Raw genomic sequence first — 18,433 nt, forward strand, 5'->3', positions numbered from 1 at the left:
GATTGTACAGGAGGAATTAACACATTTAATGTTAAGCTATTTTGGTTAGGTTTTAATGCAGGAATGATGGCATTGCTTAGCATTACAACAGGTTCTAGATTCCCTGGAACAATTTGCAAGTCTGACAGCCATAGGTATGTACTCCTTCTGCTGTTGTTAGGTACCTATTTTTCATGAAACTTTACGTTTGTTTGACTCACGTTGACTGCATACTGAAACACAAATGGGTGGTTAGCTCTTGCTGGTTATTTTGTCATGGTAGTGGTTCAGGGAACCTTTAATATGTTTCTCTCAAGCACGCAGAAGTTGGTGTGTCTACTAAAAAGTTGCTCTCCTAAGACCTTCACCCTGCATGGTGTTTTTTGAATTGTAAATATGCTGATTAAATTTTGCTATATCTCATTTCTCAGTGAAAAGTTTCCTTGTAATTATAGATGCTGACACCAAGTTTAAACACCTTCATTTTGAAACCAGTGTAGCAGTTAAGAGCAAGATGATGATTTTTTTACTGCCCTTGACTCTGGCTATGTGAAATACCAGGTTCAGAAGCACGTGTTTGGTATATACAATATAGTTAGCAAGCTCTTTGGAAAAGACATTTGTATGCTGAACCACAAATAATTCCACTTATCTTTTAGCTCATGAATGATGATGAAGCTCATCTTCTGTGTTGGTAATTTTATTACAGTGATCAGATCAAGCCAGGATTAATGCTTCTTGAATTTGGCAATAGCCTCTTACACTGTGATATTGCAGGTCATGCCTTTGACAAGACAACTAATTATATCATTCCTGTGAAGGTTTGTCTATATTTATGTTTTTTCATTAGAATAGCTCCTAAACCATTTTTCAGACAGTTAGCTCACAGTACTTTGCTACAATTTTTTATTCAGAACAAAAAAAGTAACTTTTCTTGAATTAGATTGTTCTCACATTCCCTCAAGCATCAAAAAGACAGAACCAGTTTTATTTCAGATGGCTGAAAATTCCACCCCCACATACATCTTCAAAGATTAAAGTGGGGGGGAGCGGGCGGGAACAGCTGAAATAAATGGCTTTGCCTTGGATAGAGACCAGGCCTCTAGCGCTACAGATTTCATTTCCAAAAGAAAGGGATCAGAATGTTAATGTACATACAATTGGGAAAATAACATTGTGGTGTTATAGCTCCTATAATTCAACTTGCCCAACATTTCTGCGTTGTGCTAGGAGAAATAGGATGTCAGAGAGCAGTAAATAAAGCTGTATGTTAATACGAGTCTAAATTATAAGGCACGGCATGAGTAATGCTTGTAGTTAAACTCGCTGGGATAAAAACTTATTGGTGCTGCCAGTCTTCATGCTTCAGGATGTACATTGATCACTCAAAAAGGTCAGGAAAAAATTCATCTCCTCACAGCCCATTCATCCTCCTTTCACTGCAAGTTTGTTGAGTATGAGTGTATTGATTGTTTGCATCCTGGTTTATTTGCTTCTGCCTGTTGTTGACTCCTGCTGAAGATTACATGAAATATTGGTTTAACCTGATAAAATAATTCCTGGTCATATCTGCAACAAGCAGCGGTGAGGAATTATGTGGCCACATGTGAACTGATTAGCATTTTATTTGTTTTCTGATTTCCTGAAAAAGAGGTGTGTCAGATCTCAGTCTTTGGAAGATTAACCTGTCATTAAGCTGAGTGCTATCAGCAAGATAGAGGGTTGTCAACCAATAAGCTACTAATTGGAAACCTGTTTTTTCCTATGACAGTCAACCAGCAAAAGGTAAACGCATCCAGTTTCACCCACATTTTTCTACAAAAATGGCAAGCAGGATGCTGCACAAGAAAATGGTGCTTTAAAGAGAGAGGTGATTTTTTTGAAAATTCAGCCCTAAAATCAGAACTGTGAAGCAAGATTTTTTAACATGGAGGTATGTTCCCCATAAATGTGATTTAACAATGTGCCTTAGGTTCTTGTAACTTACTCTATGAAAACAGTGGTTTGTAGGGGAATTTAATGATAGTTTTCTAGACTAACGAATCTTTGTGCTGCTAAACACCCAGGGGCATCTCTCTGTCTCTTTGGTCCTGCTCACCTATAGGCAGTGGTGCAGTACACAGTCCAGAAACATCCATGCAACATTTCTCCCATGCACCCCAGGCCACAGGTGTGTAAGTCACATCTGGAACATCCCATAACAAACTCAAGAAAAGAATCATATTCTGCAATGTGACACAGAAGAAGATGACCCAGGGAATGGTTTCAGACTCTGAAGGCATTTAACATACACATTGTTAAGCTAAAAATACCTCCAGCCTAGCTGTTTCCTATATAATTTTGCAGGTACCCCTTCCCAATCTAAAGGAAAACACCTGTGTTGTGAACCATGAATGTTGTTACAACTGATGTGAAAGACAGTGATTCAGAAATTATCTGTGTGAGGAATTTCTTTAAAGCACCAAAGCTGTTATATGAGAACAAGTCATATCAAAATTGAACACAGGGTTGATCCTAAACCTCCTGCTGCTTAAAAACCATTTTTTAAAACTGTTGTCTTACAATATTGTACTATCACTGAGGATTGAAAGAAGTTGTATATAAATAGGAATTTACCAAGTTTCTTGTAAAATGTTGTGGGTTGACCTTGGCTGGATGCCATGTGCCCAACAAAGCTGCTCTATTACTCCCCCTCCTCAGCTGGTCAGGGGGAAAAGAAAAATATAACTAAAAGCTCATAAGTCGAGATAAGGACAGGGAGAGATCATTCACTAATTGCCGTCAAGGGCAAACCAGATTCAAGATGGGGAAATTAGTTTAATTTATTACCAATCAAATCAGTAGGATAATGAGAAACAAAACCTAGTCTTAGAACATCTTCCCCCTGCCCCTCCCTTCTTCCTAGGCTCAACTTCCCTCTGGATTTCTCTGTCTTGGAGCTGTCTGGCAATGGGTCTACTGGACATGGGGAAAGCTTCTAGCAGCTTCTCATGGAAGCCGCCCATGTAGCTCCCCCACTACCAAAACCTTGCCAGGCAAACCCATGCACAAACCATGATAAAAGACTGTGCTGTGGCAGGAAAAGTAGCATGGATGAGCTCCAGCATGGATGGGCTTTCAATGTCTTAAGCCAGTAATACTCTTAACACGGTGACTAAGCACTCTAAATCTCTGGTTTGTGAAATCACTTGCCTTGATCACTTGTGGATCTTCTGTCTTAAAGGGCTGACTCATTCTTGAAAACATAATGTTGGTGATGCAGTGAAAGTCAACCTACAAACCTGCTAGATAAGTTCAATTAATACTTCCTTATGATTAGTTGCAAAAATATAATCAACCTAAAACAATATCAAACCCTCTAAATAGTAGGTTTATCTTTTCCTCTCTTCCTCTCTGAAAGAAAAAAAAAAAAAAAAACAACAAAAAAATCCCCCAATGATATAGTATATAGGAGGTGAAGACATCTATTATGTATTAACTTTCAGAAATGGAAATTTGATAGCCAAAGGCTAATTTTCAAAATTATAAAGAAATACAGGTAAAGTAATTTTCTGAAAATAGCGTGAATTGAACACCCCAGAATCAAGAGGATAAAGCACAAGCAGAAGATAAATCAGGCAAAGTTTAGAAGGTATTAGTAGATTATTTTCATGAATTTGTCGTAGCGCTTCATTGCGGCACAGAATAGGACTTATACAAAGAGTATAAAAAAACTTCCTAGAGTCATTTTTAATTGAAAAAAAGAAATCTGCACCAATTTATGACACCTTTGGTGGAGAAAGAGAGGGACTTTGAGATTAAAGAGCAGTTCCTATAATAGCAGCATGGATGGATAGTCAGCTTGCATTAGAAATTAGCAGCCAATTTAAGAGCAGAATAATCCTGAGCTAATGGAAAGCAAAATAATTTCCTTTCATTAAATTAAATGTCAGTAAAATAATTTTGAGTGCTTATAGCACACAACTGTTTCTCAGAAGGCATATGAAGTCAGGCACTGAGCAAGGCACTAAAGGTGTGTGTCATTTATTATGAGGCCTTAGGACTTAACCATTTTGGGGTGATATGGCAGGAAGCTGTTTAGGTTGCAGTCCTTTCAGTCAAAATGACCTATCATCGTGTTGCTTTCACTTACATTGTGTTCCATGTTTTTCTGACTTATAAATACCTGTCTATATGCAAATAAAGTAACTTTTAAGAGGCAGCATGTGTGATAGAACTAGAATATAAGTTGGTATTGTCTAGCTTGAATTTACAGGTCTTACCAAATCATGTTACAAATGAAATTGCCTGCTAGTTGTTTCCTCTCTGTAATAGAGGATCTGTGCTGCTGATGTGCAACAAAAATCTGTTGTATGTACAGAGTAATTAATGCTGCTCACTCAATTACATCTTGTGAGGACACATTTTTGTCTTACACTGAATTTTTTATTTTATTGGCCAAGAATTCACCACGGTATAATTTCTACCCACTTTGTGTCATTTGATCCTAATCTGTCTTCAATTACTGCTTAGACATTGTTCTGGTTGTCCTATAAGTGATGAATAGCTCTAAAATCCCTACACATGGCTACGCTCCAAACATTAACTTTTCAAAATTACTGCATAATTCTCTCGGTATGCCACCCACTATGATGCTTATCTTTTCTGATTTTTTGTGAGTTCCTTTCAGCCCTTATGCCACTGTCTCAATTTATTTAAAAAACATATGTCTTACACTGTGACTTGACTAGCCCATGACTACGTGATCACATGTTCAGATTGTTGGTGAATGATTAGGTCAGCTGATCACACCTCATGTACCATTGATTGCTTTTTGATTATGTTTTCTGTACTAGAAAATTAACATAAGATTTAATTGCATTTTGTTCCCTTAGCAGCTTCTGTTACCCTTAAGTTTGCAGTTTTTAACCCCACTTTCTTTGCTTAGCTATCTCGCACAATTTTTATGTTTCAAGACATGTAAACTCTGGTGTTTTGGCAGAATAAAAAAAGACAGTATTCTTCCTTACTACTAGGCTCAGGCTCTTTGTTTGTGAAAACAAAAGGCCTGGGTCTTCTTAAGTTGCTGGATATCTGGCAATTTTACATGCACTGAAGATCAGCCATTTAATCTGTCAGATGGAATAGTGTAGGATAGGTTTGACGGATAGTTTACAGAACACATATCCTTGTTTTAGGGCTAGCTGAAATGTCTGATAATCATACATTATACAATGCTTCACCTCATTTCCATGTGTTCAGATAGGTAGTTCATTATTTTTAACACTTCTCATCATGCCTGAATGGTGACAATAATGGCTTCAGTATTGCTTTCTATTTCTAGGAACGTGATGCTAAGAATTGGAGTAAGTTACATCTGTCTTGATCCTTTCTTTCCTTAGAAAATATGATGTAGCTTCCTTTCCTCATCTCTTTAGTCATCTGTTGGGCCTTGTCATTGGTATGTCAACACACTTCAGGGAAATGGCGTAGCTAAGGCTTGTCTAAACTGAATTGAGAACTTCGTGTGGCCATCAGAAATGAGCAAGAGCACTAAATGCTGTTCCTCCTGCTGCCCCCTTCTGATCCATTAAAAGCACCCTGCAGTTCAGAAACTCTTTGTTTTGTTTTCTTACATCTTCTTTAGTTGTTCAGAGTTTGTGGTGGTGGTGGTTTTTTGTTCCTTTAAGCTAGAAGCTTGCCTGTCTCCTTTTGTGAGCTGATAATTCTTGATTTACCATGACTTCTATATCAGACATCTAGACCTGTGATTAACTTTTGTGGCTGGTCTGATTTGACCATAGGTGTTAATCAACTTGCTTTTACTGCTAAGAAAGTTACAGTACAATACATGGACACTTCATAAAATCATCATTCCAGAGCATCTGTACTGATCAGTGACAGTGCACACAGATAGAAGATAATCGTTGCCAATTACTGTAAAAAATCCTCTACTGTTCTCAAACAGTAACTCCTCTATAATAAAGGTCTGCTACGAGGTCTGTTCTTCTGAAATATATAGTAGTTCTCAAAGTGTACTTTAAGATGAAGCTTGGTATAATAAACCTAATATCCAAGAGCAAGTGCGAAATTACTCACGTTTCAGTAGGCAATAAAACAGGGCAGTTCAAGAAGTTACATGTTATATATAAATGGCAGGAAATTGTAGGCTAGAACAAATCTATACCCCTGGTCAAAGAGCAGATTCAGTTTTTGTCTCCGATAGACATCCTTCATCCAGCTGAGCGCGTTCTCTGCAAAACCAGTCTTGCTTCTGCTTCTGTCCTTTGCATGTAGAAGGACAGAATGAGCGAAGAGGCTGGCCTGCTGCTGCCTTGGGCTGTCAGGTGGGAGGTTTGAGCTCTTTCACTCAGCTTTTTACAGCAGCTGTTAACGATTTTCTTCCACTAGCATCAGCTCAAACACTTCCCTTAAAGTTCTGCATATCTGCTTATGGCGTTTTTTAGTAACTCTCAGTATATAGTTATATTTAAGATAATTAAGTCAGTCAAAGAGCTTGCAAAAAGCTTAATCTTTTTCACCAACTCTAGTAAAATGCTTTGTATGTGTGCACGTACTTCTCTGTTCCATATTGTGGCCAGCAACTGAGTACCCACCAGCCACTTCCTCACACCCCCATCCACCTCCATCCTTGAGGAGATGGGGGAGAGAATAGGAAGAGCAAAAGTAAGAAAAACTTGCAGTTCAAGATAAAGACAGTTTCATAATCTGTTTCATAATAATGATGAGTTGGTGTCTGAAAATGTATTGGATTGAAATGGGAAACAACTAGCAAGGAAATATTTATAGCTCTGCCATTTTGAACCTATTAACATCAATGGATTTATTTCTGATGAAAATAAAAGCAAAGGTAAAATAGGATGCAATTGCACCTAGAGAACCAATAGCATCTGACTTGTTAGATATGATTTTATCAAAAGTTAGGTAGATAAATACATAGAAAACTTGACTTTATTGGAGGTAGCATTTTATATACTTTGCTTTCAGATGAGACTGAAGACCAGCTTTGGCATGAGGAAAGTTAAGAATAGGCTTTATTGATCTCAGAGAAAAAAAAATGCTGTTCTAAGCTTTAATTTGCATTCACGAGGTTTTATTGCTTTTGAGTGCTTTTTAACAAAACCATTTATATAACAGGACTAAAACCTTGTTTTGCTTGTATGTCATGTGGAACTGCAGCTAACCAATCTGAATGCCATCTGCCTGTCACAGATTATTTACCTTCAAGAAAAGTCATCCTGAAGAGCTTTTTGTTCTGCTTGCACTCAATGCAGAGCAATATGATTCTTCTGAGCAAGCTCTTTTGAAGAAATGATTGCTAGTATTTTTTAAATAATAAGCATGTACATCCTTACTAAAGGTAGGTATGTTTAGAAGTTCTTTACAGATACCATTTTCAAATAATTCAGTGGATGTTCTTAGCCAAGTCCGTAGACTTACTTAAGGGAAGTGAAAATGTTATGATGTACAAACATATATTTGATGGGGAAGAAAAGGGAAGTAGTTAGCTGCTTCTAAACCTGATAAGCAAGAAGAGTAGCCATGCTATTTGGAATACTTGCAGCTAATGATCCAAAACATAATGCAATGCATAACATAGATTGTTCTATATAAAAGAATAATTTAAAAACTGGGGCTAATGATGCCCTCAGGTTTTACTGATGACATCTTCCCTGGAGAATTATGTCTGATATCTTGCATGTATGCATTATTTTTGGTGACTGCATAACCATTAAATCTATTTCATCAATCTTATACACTAAACCAACTGCTAAAAATGTCCTGGTTTCAAAAAATGTTTCAGACTGGAGTTTTTTTTTCAGTCAACAGGTACACTGATAAATTGAGACCATCTTCAGTATGATATTTAATTTCCAAAATATAAATATTAGAGTATTAGTATTATCTGAGGATTACATGACCAGCAGTATCCTCCTGAGATAGTTCTCACCACCTCATCCCAGAGTAAACCATGTCATACAACTCGGTTCACGAACTGATTAAGATCCATCTTTTAGTGCAGCAGATGATCAGCAGCCTCTCCTTTTACCAAAAGCAACAGAAACTGTTCTCTTTGCTAGCAACTTATTCCTAAATTTGAGTGTGATTTTAATATAGTCTTATGTAGAAAATTTTGCCTTCCATACTCATTGAAATGATTCTTTCACTCTTAAAGATTTAAATCATAATTCCAGTCAATTTTGAGAAACTAATAATAATTTTACTTGCAACATTTTTCTGTAAATAGATGTATCTATAGAATTCTTGTTTATTCTTGTTCCTCTTAATTTCCTGGTACTTCATTTGATAAATATAGGGTTAATACAATAAATCTGACATTCTTCATGCAAACACAGCCTCAATTATTTTCAGAAAGAAGACTTTAAAAACAGTTATTAAACACCTATTCCCTAAGCTGCCAAAAAAATAGAAAAGGTTCTTCTAAGACCCTGCTGTTCACCCAGTACATTAAAGTCAAGGACATGTCCAAGGTTTCAGATTCTTTAATCATGCTAGCTTAGCTTCAGTTGTTCATTTTTAGCATGTAGTTAGACCAATATAATTACTACTTTATGCAGCTGGGAGAAAATATATGTACCACTGTAGCTGCTTAACTCCAGTGTGCCAAGCACAACACGTAGTCTTTCAAAGCTTGGAGCAACATCTGCTCTCGTAGATTTGCTATAATAAGACTCCCTAGGCTGGGGTTGTTGGATGCCTGACCCTAGTGTTGTCAGGATGGTTAAATGCAATGTAGCATTCAGCCAGCTGTCTCAGCTCTGTTGGATGAATGAGTTTAAAGACACGTAGAGTGTTGCCGTGCAGAGGTCAGATACATGGAAAAGGCACTTCAGTAACATTAATGCAGGTATTAAAATAATGCTATATCAGAATAAGGTAGTATCTGGACAAATATCTTTTAGGCAGTACCTCAGTAATTTATCTGTGTGTGGTATCTTGGACTGTTGTTGTGTGCAGTGTCAATTTCTGCACTTTGCAGTATATATCAGAACTGGGAATTGTTGCTTTGAACTTTTTCATGTGCTTCTCTTAAAACTCAGTGAAATGAAGCTCACTGAATAAATTTTATTTTCAGCAGATTTTTCAAAGTAATTTTTTTTTTGAAAGAACAACAATCAGAATATTGGCTTATCGGTACTAAAATGCTAGATATTTTAGTGTAAAATATCTAACATTTAAAAAAAATCCAAAATACATAACACTAACTGTTTCTTAAAAGATTTAGTCTGTTTCCCATCCTCCTTATTTCTTTGCAAAAGTACCTATTCACCTGTTACTTGTTTGATTTTGCACATTTAAGCTAAGTTTTACTCCACCAGCCACTTCTTATTTCCTCTTCAGTAAAATTTCCAACTCTAATTCACTTGTCTTCCTAGTCCAAAAGTACTTGTCTCCTGTTGGATGAAAGAATAGGTTGAGAGATGCCTTCTGTTCGTGTCTGTCTGATATTATTAAACTCCAGCTGGTTAAACAGTCGATTTAATCAATACTTTCCTGGCTGAGACTGTGTGTATCACACTCTAGCCTACACAGCCAGAGAAACTGGAGGAAACTGGAGCTCCCCGGTTTGGAGCCATGGGGCCAGTGCCCTCAGGCCAGCAGATGTTTCACCTGCTTCCCCAGCTGTGACTCAAAAATAAGGATGGTGTGGTCTCCCTGATTTTAGTTTGACAGTTACTGTGGCAGCTTTAACATGTTAACTGCTAAGAAGGCAATAGGAAGGGTAACTCCGGCTTTCTTTAAGTTTATTCTGTTCTCTGCTTAATTAGTGTACTGAAGAAATCCATCAGATGGGAAGCTGATGCAGTGACAGCATTCATGGCATCTTCCCTGTGCATGTGCAGAAGGACACTGGAAATGCCAGCCTCTCATTTAAGGTAAGCTTGTCTATGGCAAAGACCTGGGCAATCCTGCTGTACTCATCCTGTGTACAGGCAGGTTTTAATCCAATTTCAGTCTGTGCTCCTGAGCCTTACGCAGAAATTTAAACAAATTTTGAGCACTGTACAAAATACACAGAACAAAATAAACTTCTGATCAAGTTTTCACTAGTCTAGGACACATGTCCTGCAGTTTTACTTGAACTGAAATTTTCAGGTGTGCATAGATCACCTGGAGTGTGCTCTTGTATTCTTGGGTGAGAGTTACAGTTTTGAGGACTTGGCTCCTCTGTGTTGTTTGTTCATGTTGGGGCAACGCTATTCAGCTGCAGGAGCAGCACTTTGAAATAAGGAAGGGAATGGAGAGATTTGTCCTTTTGCAAGCTGAATTCCCATTTTACAACATTATATAACTAATCCTGGTTTCAGCACTTCAGCAGGATGACAGTGGCAGGTATTCAGCTCATTTCCTGTCACATCACCATAGTGTAATGTTGGATTTAGCAGGGTGAAATGAGGATTTTCATCTCTTACTACCTCTTACGTCTCTCTCTGGAGCCAGTAATAGCCATGCTCCCTGCGGGTGTTCAGGACTGTTTTTCAGAGAGTGAAAGACTGTTCCTTTTTTCTGGACAATGAATTGAACTAAAAGTGAAGGTGCAAGTAGTTTGTCCTTGGATGAGGGAGGGAATCTTTGGTTTAGTGCTGAATTTGGTGGCCAGGAAATTGCATAAATTGAATACGCAAGTTCTTGGCAGATGCTGTGTTTCTACCAGATTTGGAGGAGGAATGGGGGCTTGAGAGTAGAACTTTGAAACATTGTGCTTAGAATTTAAACTAGATGCGGCAGCAAGCTCTCTTTGCAACTCTCTTTCACTTTTAACTGCATTTTTAATTTGCACTACATGTTTCACTTAGAGAGTGAAATGCCAAACAGATTCACTTGCAGATTTGGCTTCTGAGACTGTCTGCTATGTAGTAAAAAGCAAAGTGTTATGCCAGGTTCTGAAGACAGAAGCAAAAAGAGTTTTAGATATTTTCAGGCCATTTATATCCTGAAACAAAAAGAAATTACGTACCAAGCAAATGACAGAATTAGGAACACATTCCATACTCCTGTTACATTGATCACTACAACTAAGAAGCTATAGGACAGGTATAAAGAGCATCTGGTCCTATAGTGGGCGTCTGCTCTCCATGAGTATTTCACATTGAACAGCCAGCAGATAAAGTATAGCTTGGTAGATTCTTCTTAAACTAAAGAAAAAAATATAGGTAGGAACTAAGATTAAATAGACAAAACATAACCAGGCTTCCTATTTAAGGATTATCAACTTGTGAAGTGAAAAAGTAGAGACATTAAGAGCTTGAAAGGTATTTGTTAGCAAATTGATGATATTTCTGTTTCAGTGAATATAGTTGCTTTGGCCAGCTACATCATTAAGATTGTTAATATAATTGCTCTAAGTCATTTTCTGAGAGTAGAAAAAGAACTCTTAAATTAGAAGAAATGTTGAAATCACTCAAAAACCTTTTAGTAACTTTGACAGAGGAAAAGAGGAAAAACTGTTGAGCTTTGTTTTGTTATTCTGTGATTCAGTAGATGCAGTTTGTAAGGGCATGAGCACATTGAACTTGAACTGTCAGATTTTAGTTCATGCATTTGACAGTCTCTTCAAATGTGTCTTATAAGCATGATATAGCAGCCTTATCATTATTATGTGCCTGAAACTGAGCAGATGTCCAACTCTGACAATTTCATGACAATTCTGTGACCAAGAAATACTGCCAGAAATACCAGTGGTTCCCTAAGGTGGTTTTTCTGTCACTATGGAGAAATGCATTAAACCCAGCCTTTCAACACTGTTCTGTGGGAAAGCACAACTGTCTTAAGGCCAGAAGTACAGGCATCTGAAAAGCCACCAGTGTCAGCCTTTACAGTCAGACTTTTTGCAGGTAAAATAAAGCTTGTAAGAAGCTGGCTTCCCTTACTCTCTAAGTGCAGTGGCACAATAATTGAATGTGTAAGGTAGGGTCTCACAGAAGCTTGCAGTACAGTTCCCAGGTTTGTTAAGCCTCTGCCTGTGATTTGGGTTGCACTTCATTTATTGAAATGGTATCTGTGATTGATTTGCATCCATCGTAAGGCATTCAATAATTCAAGCAGAGTTATTAGGCAATGCAGACTAGGCAACACGAATATTCTCTCTGATAGAAGATCTTCCTTCATCCCATTTCTCTGTTGCTACTCTTACCTCCCTTACTGAACTCACAACCACCATGCATGCAGCCAGTGACATGAGTAAATACACTGGATTGTTGTTCGCCGGAACCTGTCGCATCCCCGCAGCAGAAGGCAGCTCTTCTGCACCCCTTCCAAGGACAGAGTGAGTGGGGTGGGAGGGAAGTGACTACGTCAGGTGTCAGATCTGCATGTGCTATTTCTGACCCCAGCACAGCTTCACTGCAGCAGATCTCTTTCTTCTCTGACGCAGATCTCTTTCTGTGCTGCAGCTTCTTATCTAAAATACAAAAAAAACATTTTGTAAAACATGGACTTTTTCCCTCACTGACGTAAAATTAAAATACTAAAAAGCTTTATGTTCTTCTCTTGGCACTGTGTGGAAGACACATTGATGGCATTGGATAGCACAGACACATAGTGAAGACACACTGGATAGCAGAAATAGTTGACCTGCCACCCAGTTCTGCAATTTTAAACACAGCTAATTACACATGATGGCTGCCAGATGGTTTAGTATATCTTTAGTATCCATGGTTGACAAACAGAATTAATATTCATAAAATTGAGATTTTTGCTACTTGGAAGTGTACTAAATTGGAAACTGCCCACCAAGTAAATATCCTGCTAGCTTTTCTAATAGGATGGTGTGCACTGAAGCCTTGTTAAGTGCACTTTGCCTCTACAAGGCATTTTCCTGATGTTTCCTTACTCTAAATAGGAGGAATATCCTGCTCTCTTTAGTACTTCCAACATACAGATGCAGGCAGGGTACCTATTTCACTGGAAACTGCAGTGACACCGTGTCCGAGTCAACACAGGCAGGATGCAGGAACAACCACAAAACCATGGACAAAATGCAAAGACTAAATGTAATCTTGGTACCTCACCGACCAGGGGATCTCCGAAGCAGCATCCAGGCAGAGGCATGCAAGTGGGGAATGCAGGCACCAAGGAGACTGAGAGTCCTTACTGAAGAGTTTTTCCTTGTTAGTGAGGGAGTCCTTGCTAGTGAGAGACAGAGCTCAAACCTGCTGTTCTCGCCTGTGTACCAGGGATTCAAGCAGGCACAGTTTTCCACTGTGCTTTGATATTCTCTGGCAGCAGGGCAGGAATCTCAGGCATGTTCGACAAGTTGCCTCTGATTCCACCACAGGCCTATGTTATCTAAGCACAGATGTACTACTTGTCGAGCACATAAGACTAAAAAACAATTCGTGTGATACATGTGTCTTCTGACACCCCAAGTGCAAGTCACTTGAGTGTGAAATCCTCCTCGCCGATCTGCCGTTACTTCCCCACACACCGACATACACAAGTGACAGCTCCACAGACTTGATATCAAGGTATGCATTGACACAATTTTTCCAATGAGTTTTGTAAGAGAAGTGATTTGCCTCTCCTGTTTTTAAAGTGTGGGTAGTGCCTACTTCTGTCCCCACCCTCAGCTGCACTGAAATTTTGGTTGAAGCAATTTACAGGGTGCAGGTGTCAAGGTGCTGGCATCCAGGACCTGTAAGGATGGCTCCAACTGATCCACCACAGGGCGCGTCTGAGGTCTTCCACCATGGTGGTCACACCTCGGGGAAAGCCTGTATCAGAAAGGGCAAAACACTGCACAGTCAGTGAGAAGTGAGAGGGAGAGTGTGAGAAACAGCCCTCCGGGCAGTAAAGTCAGAGAAGGGGGAAGGAGGTTCTCCAGGCACCCAGGCAGAGATTCTGCTGCAGCCCCTGAAGGAGAACACGCTGCAGCTGGCATCCACGCTGTGGCCTGTGGAGAGGACCGTGCTGGAGGAGGTAGATGTGTCCTGGAGGAGCTGCAGCCCATAGAGAGCAGGTTTACCTGAAGCCCATGGGAAGGAGACACCCTACAGGAGAAAAGAGTGCAGAGGACAGAGAAGCAGAGAGGAGCTGTTATGAACAGACCCCAGGCCCTGTTCCCCATCCCCTGTGCTGCGTGGGGAGTTGAAGTAGAGGAGTCAGGAATGAGACAGTGAAGTTGAGCATGGAAAAAAGCAGGGCTGTAGGGAAGCTGTTGATTTTATTTGTCTTTCTTTCTCAGCATGGTCCTCTATTTTATTTGGGGATAAATTAAATTCATTTTCTCCAAGTCAAGTATGTTTTCCTCATGACAATAACTGGCAAGCAGCGTCCCTGTCTTTTTCTCGACCTGTCAGCTTTTTCATCTTATTTTCTCCCCCATCCTGCTGAGGAGGCAGAATGAGAGAGCGGCTGTGTGGGCAGCCGGCCATGGTCAGCCCATCAAAATCATTTACAACAGAAATTGGTACGCTTTCGGAGTCCTTCTTGGTAAGTACAGGTAGTCAGCATGATTATTTTCACGAGTCCAGATTACATGTGCTTAGTTGCTATGTTTTGTTTCTGTGAACAAATTGTTACCCACTTATTTCTAAAACTTTGCAGACATACAATGAACTCAGAAGACAGGATTACAGTGCCATTCAGAGAAACCACAGCTCACTCTACCCCTGTTAATAAGCTGCTTTCCTCTGGCTTCTGCATGTTGCTAATCCGATTTAGAAAGGGAACAGCTTCCAGACACCTTTAAGGTGAAAGGCAAAGATCAGATATTTTCATGCGAAGTCTGAATTGCTCCCCCATCAAGGACTCAAGGAACATATAGAATTGTTTTCAGGAATCTTTTTCTATATTGTCCTATCCTGTCTCACAGTATCTGGAAAGTTTACTATGTATGCATGTTTACTGGGGCCTCGTGTTATTGTCAGATGTCAGAGGTTGGTTGTCCAAAGCACACATTCACATTCTCTGAGGTTTGTCGCAGCAGGAAACTTCAGGTTTTCAAACTTTTCCAGGAATTATCTACAGAATTAAACAGCCTGATATGGTTCTTCTGATGAGCTTCATTTTAGATCAAAGGATTTGATAATTATATTGGTATCAGAGGGCAGGTTTATTAGTTGTCTTGGCCATTTTCTCCAGTACTGCTGACCTAGTATTTTTTTAAATACTCCAATTTCACCTTTAAGGTATAGGAGGATAAATCGGCTGCGAAAATGTCATTATTCAACAGCTGGCAGTAAAGAGTTAGTTTGCTCATCTATGGTTTCCATACCCTCCTGAATTTAATTGGTGTTCTCTCCTTTCTTTATTTGATTTTGTTCAGCTGTTGTTCATTTACAAACTTCTCTTGACTCCTTTTATACAGGCGAATATAACTCATGTCCTGAATGTAAATTCTAATTATTTTTCCTTCTAAATAAGAACAACCAGAGATTCCTCCTGAACAATAAAGAAGCCAGAATCATAGAACATCCAGGTAAAAAATACTATTTAAAATTCATTTGTATTCCAGATTATGTGCAACTAGATAGGTGTAATTATTCTTTGTGGATGTTACTTTGTAAGGAAAAGAGTGTTCTTTCATTTATGTTCTTGAATTTATTAACAGAGGCATGTTTAATACTCCAGAGAGCCTTCTTAAATTAGCTGAAGTAGACAAAATGTTAAGCCTAATTCAGAAACCTGAGCTCAACTTTAGCTTGAAGTTATTGTCGCAAAGTGGTTTACTCTTAACAGTGAATGCCAACATGCTGACCTATTACATGATGATGAAAATGCCTTAAAAATGTAAAAAAGAAAACTGTAATACATCAGCAAATTTGCCTGCAAACAATGATCTTTACTTTCTAAACTCTTCCAGATTTCCTGAGCCCTTATTTTAATTGCACTTTCCTCTTCTAAAAGCATCAAAGCTGTGCCTTCCTACTTGTAGAGTGCAACTTCTTAGTGATGAGAAGAAATTCTCTAACGTGTATTTTCATCAGCTTTTCAGACTGACACTCAGAGGAATATTCTTTGTCAATACTCCATGAAAAAAACATTTGAATAAATGTCGTGCTTACTGATTTTTTTTCATATCTTAAAATTTGTCACGAATTACAGGAACTACCTTTGAAATTGCTGTGGCAGTGTGAGACAACTTTGCAGCACAGTCAGTGTTGCATAGCACAGTGATGAAGTTCCTCTTGAGGAATACAAAGTAAAATAAGGTCAAAAGATTTTCCTACATCTTTTCTTTAAATTCCATGCTGGTTTTACTTTTTCTGTATTGCCTATCAGGATGAAATACCAAATACTGGTAGTAAAATAAAAATATACGAGTTTCCTTTTTATTTTCTTTGTCCTATCCCATTAACAGATCTAGATCTCAACTATTTGGGGTCCTTCTGATAGTAAAAGAGGAGGGAGAAAACAAAATTTACAAGTTTTTTCAGTCTGACCTCAATAATGTAAAAAAATTGGTATTGTGGCTATCAACAGGCTGGCAAATGTTCAGATAGAACTTTTTGGGTATGCTAGAGAATACGTTATTGTAATAACCTGAGTCCATTCTGCATCAGTTTCTGTTGACCAGACATAAACCACTGAAGTACCTTACAGGCCATTATTTACATGTCCTCTGTTATGGGTTATTAACCATGATGAATTGTTAGCTAGTAATACTCTACATGCAGATGAATATTTATAGGAGTTCTCAGTAGAAATATATTTTAATGGGAGAGCAGGATTGCCTTTATCCAAGATATAAGACAAAGCAGTCTCTCTAGATTTGATAGACTATTTCATTCCATTTAAAAATCAAAAAAGAGAAAAATTTTGTCCCTCACTCACCACATCTACAAAGCAGAATATGTCAGAAAACCACAGCAAGCTGTGACTTGCAAACAGACCTGTTCAAGGAAAACTTTGTAGCCTGAGGGCAAAGATGGCAGAATTACTAAAGTGTCCTCAAAAGGTAAATTACATTTAATATCAAGTATTTCTTGTTATTGAACAAAAGAAGAAAAACGTGGTCTGACCCGGGCTTCCGGAGTTAGTTGCATGTTCATCTATAAGCATAGATGCATATGAATAGCATAGATGCATAGATGTCCATCTATGGATTAATTGTAGTCGGGGATACATGCCCTGGTGCACTGGAGCTCAATCTGCTCCCGTTTCCCACCAAGCCCCTCTGTGCCCAGGTGCTCAGAGGAAATGAGATGCTTTGTGTGCTGTGAATTCCTGTGCCAGATCACATAGCACTGATCTCATTGCTTAGATAATCCTAGACTCTACCCCAGCAAGGATGACAGGTTAGATGCAATTAGTGCTGTCAAATCAAATTATGGCTTGCTTATTAAATGTAAGATTTCTATTCAAGGCTAGTGGTGCTAAGCATGTTATGTGTGTTCTTCAATTCAAGCTTGTATAATCACTTTACAAATATTAATTGTTATATTATTTCATTAATATCTTCTGGGAAGTTTTATGATATTTAGTATCCTTCTGAATAATATTTTCCTTCAGTTATAATATATTACAACTGAATATATATCTATTATAACTTGTATTTATTCTATCAATTTTTTCCACTTGGGGAGTGGGGGAATGCGATGATTGTCTTTTGTTTGTTTGTTTTAAGATAAAATAGTGATTGTGTTGTGTAAGAGTCCCAGAAAGACAATGATGTCACCTTAATACTTTAGAAAGGGCTTTAGTAGCATTAGAATATTACTTAAGTAACTTTACCAGCAACTTCGAAACAACTTACAAAGCTGATTTTAAGAGTTATCTAAAAGTTTATGAGAACCACTGTAAATTAGTTAATTATAACAATAATAAAAACAATAGAAGTGGACTAATTACAGGTTAATTGCCATCTAGTCATCTCCTCAGTACAAGTTGTCACAACTCTTTCTGACTTTTGTTCTCTCGTCAGCTCAGTAGAACCCTGTTTTGTCCCTCTATGTGTCACGACTTTGGTAGCAGTTAGACTTCTGAATATGTATTGCTTTATCACTTGAAAAAACAAATATAGGAGATAACACAATAATAAGCCACTAATTTACAGGTTTATTACTGTATATTCAAAGTTGCATATTTTCATGTACAAGCACAGTAAGTTTACAGGCAAGTTAAAACAGAAAGGGTCCTAATAAGGAAGCACTAAGCCTTTGTGAAAAAAATGATGTGAAGATGCAAGTAAAAACTCTATTTAAACTAATTTCAAACTGATGTAAAAATAATTTACATCAGTGCTTTTATGACGAATGTGAAAGTTGCAAATAAACTGAGTTTGCCTACATTGTACCCAGACATCCATCTAAAAGACAATCTTTGAGATAGATTGCTCTTCATTCCGTCAGTCTAAGCACCTTCTGCATAACTATAAGCCAATTAAACACTCTTTGAATCATGTCTGGTGTATAAAAATAGCCACACTTCACTATTCAGGTCAAAAGTACTTCTGTCCACTCTCCTGTCTCTGGCAATAGCCAGGAGCATG

The 18,433-nt window shown here is 38.3% G+C and overlaps 1 long non-coding RNA gene across 1 annotated transcript in view; it reads right to left on the bottom strand.

Moving 5' to 3' along the window:
• LOC106891128 overlaps window positions 1–13,381 on the bottom strand; it is a 29,867-nt gene extending 16,486 nt beyond the window's left edge. Inside the window, exons 1-2 of the long non-coding RNA XR_001412633.1 lie at window positions 13,009–13,381; window positions 12,137–12,403 (exon numbers count right to left, since the gene is read on the bottom strand). This is a non-coding gene — a long non-coding RNA (uncharacterized LOC106891128). The remainder of the gene's footprint in view (window positions 1–12,136; window positions 12,404–13,008) is intronic.
• Between the last annotated feature and the right edge of the window lie 5,052 nt (window positions 13,382–18,433).

Source organism: Calidris pugnax, unplaced genomic scaffold (assembly GCF_001431845.1).
Source record: "Calidris pugnax isolate Ruff unplaced genomic scaffold, ASM143184v1 scaffold95, whole genome shotgun sequence".
NCBI lineage: Eukaryota > Metazoa > Chordata > Aves > Charadriiformes > Scolopacidae > Calidris > Calidris pugnax.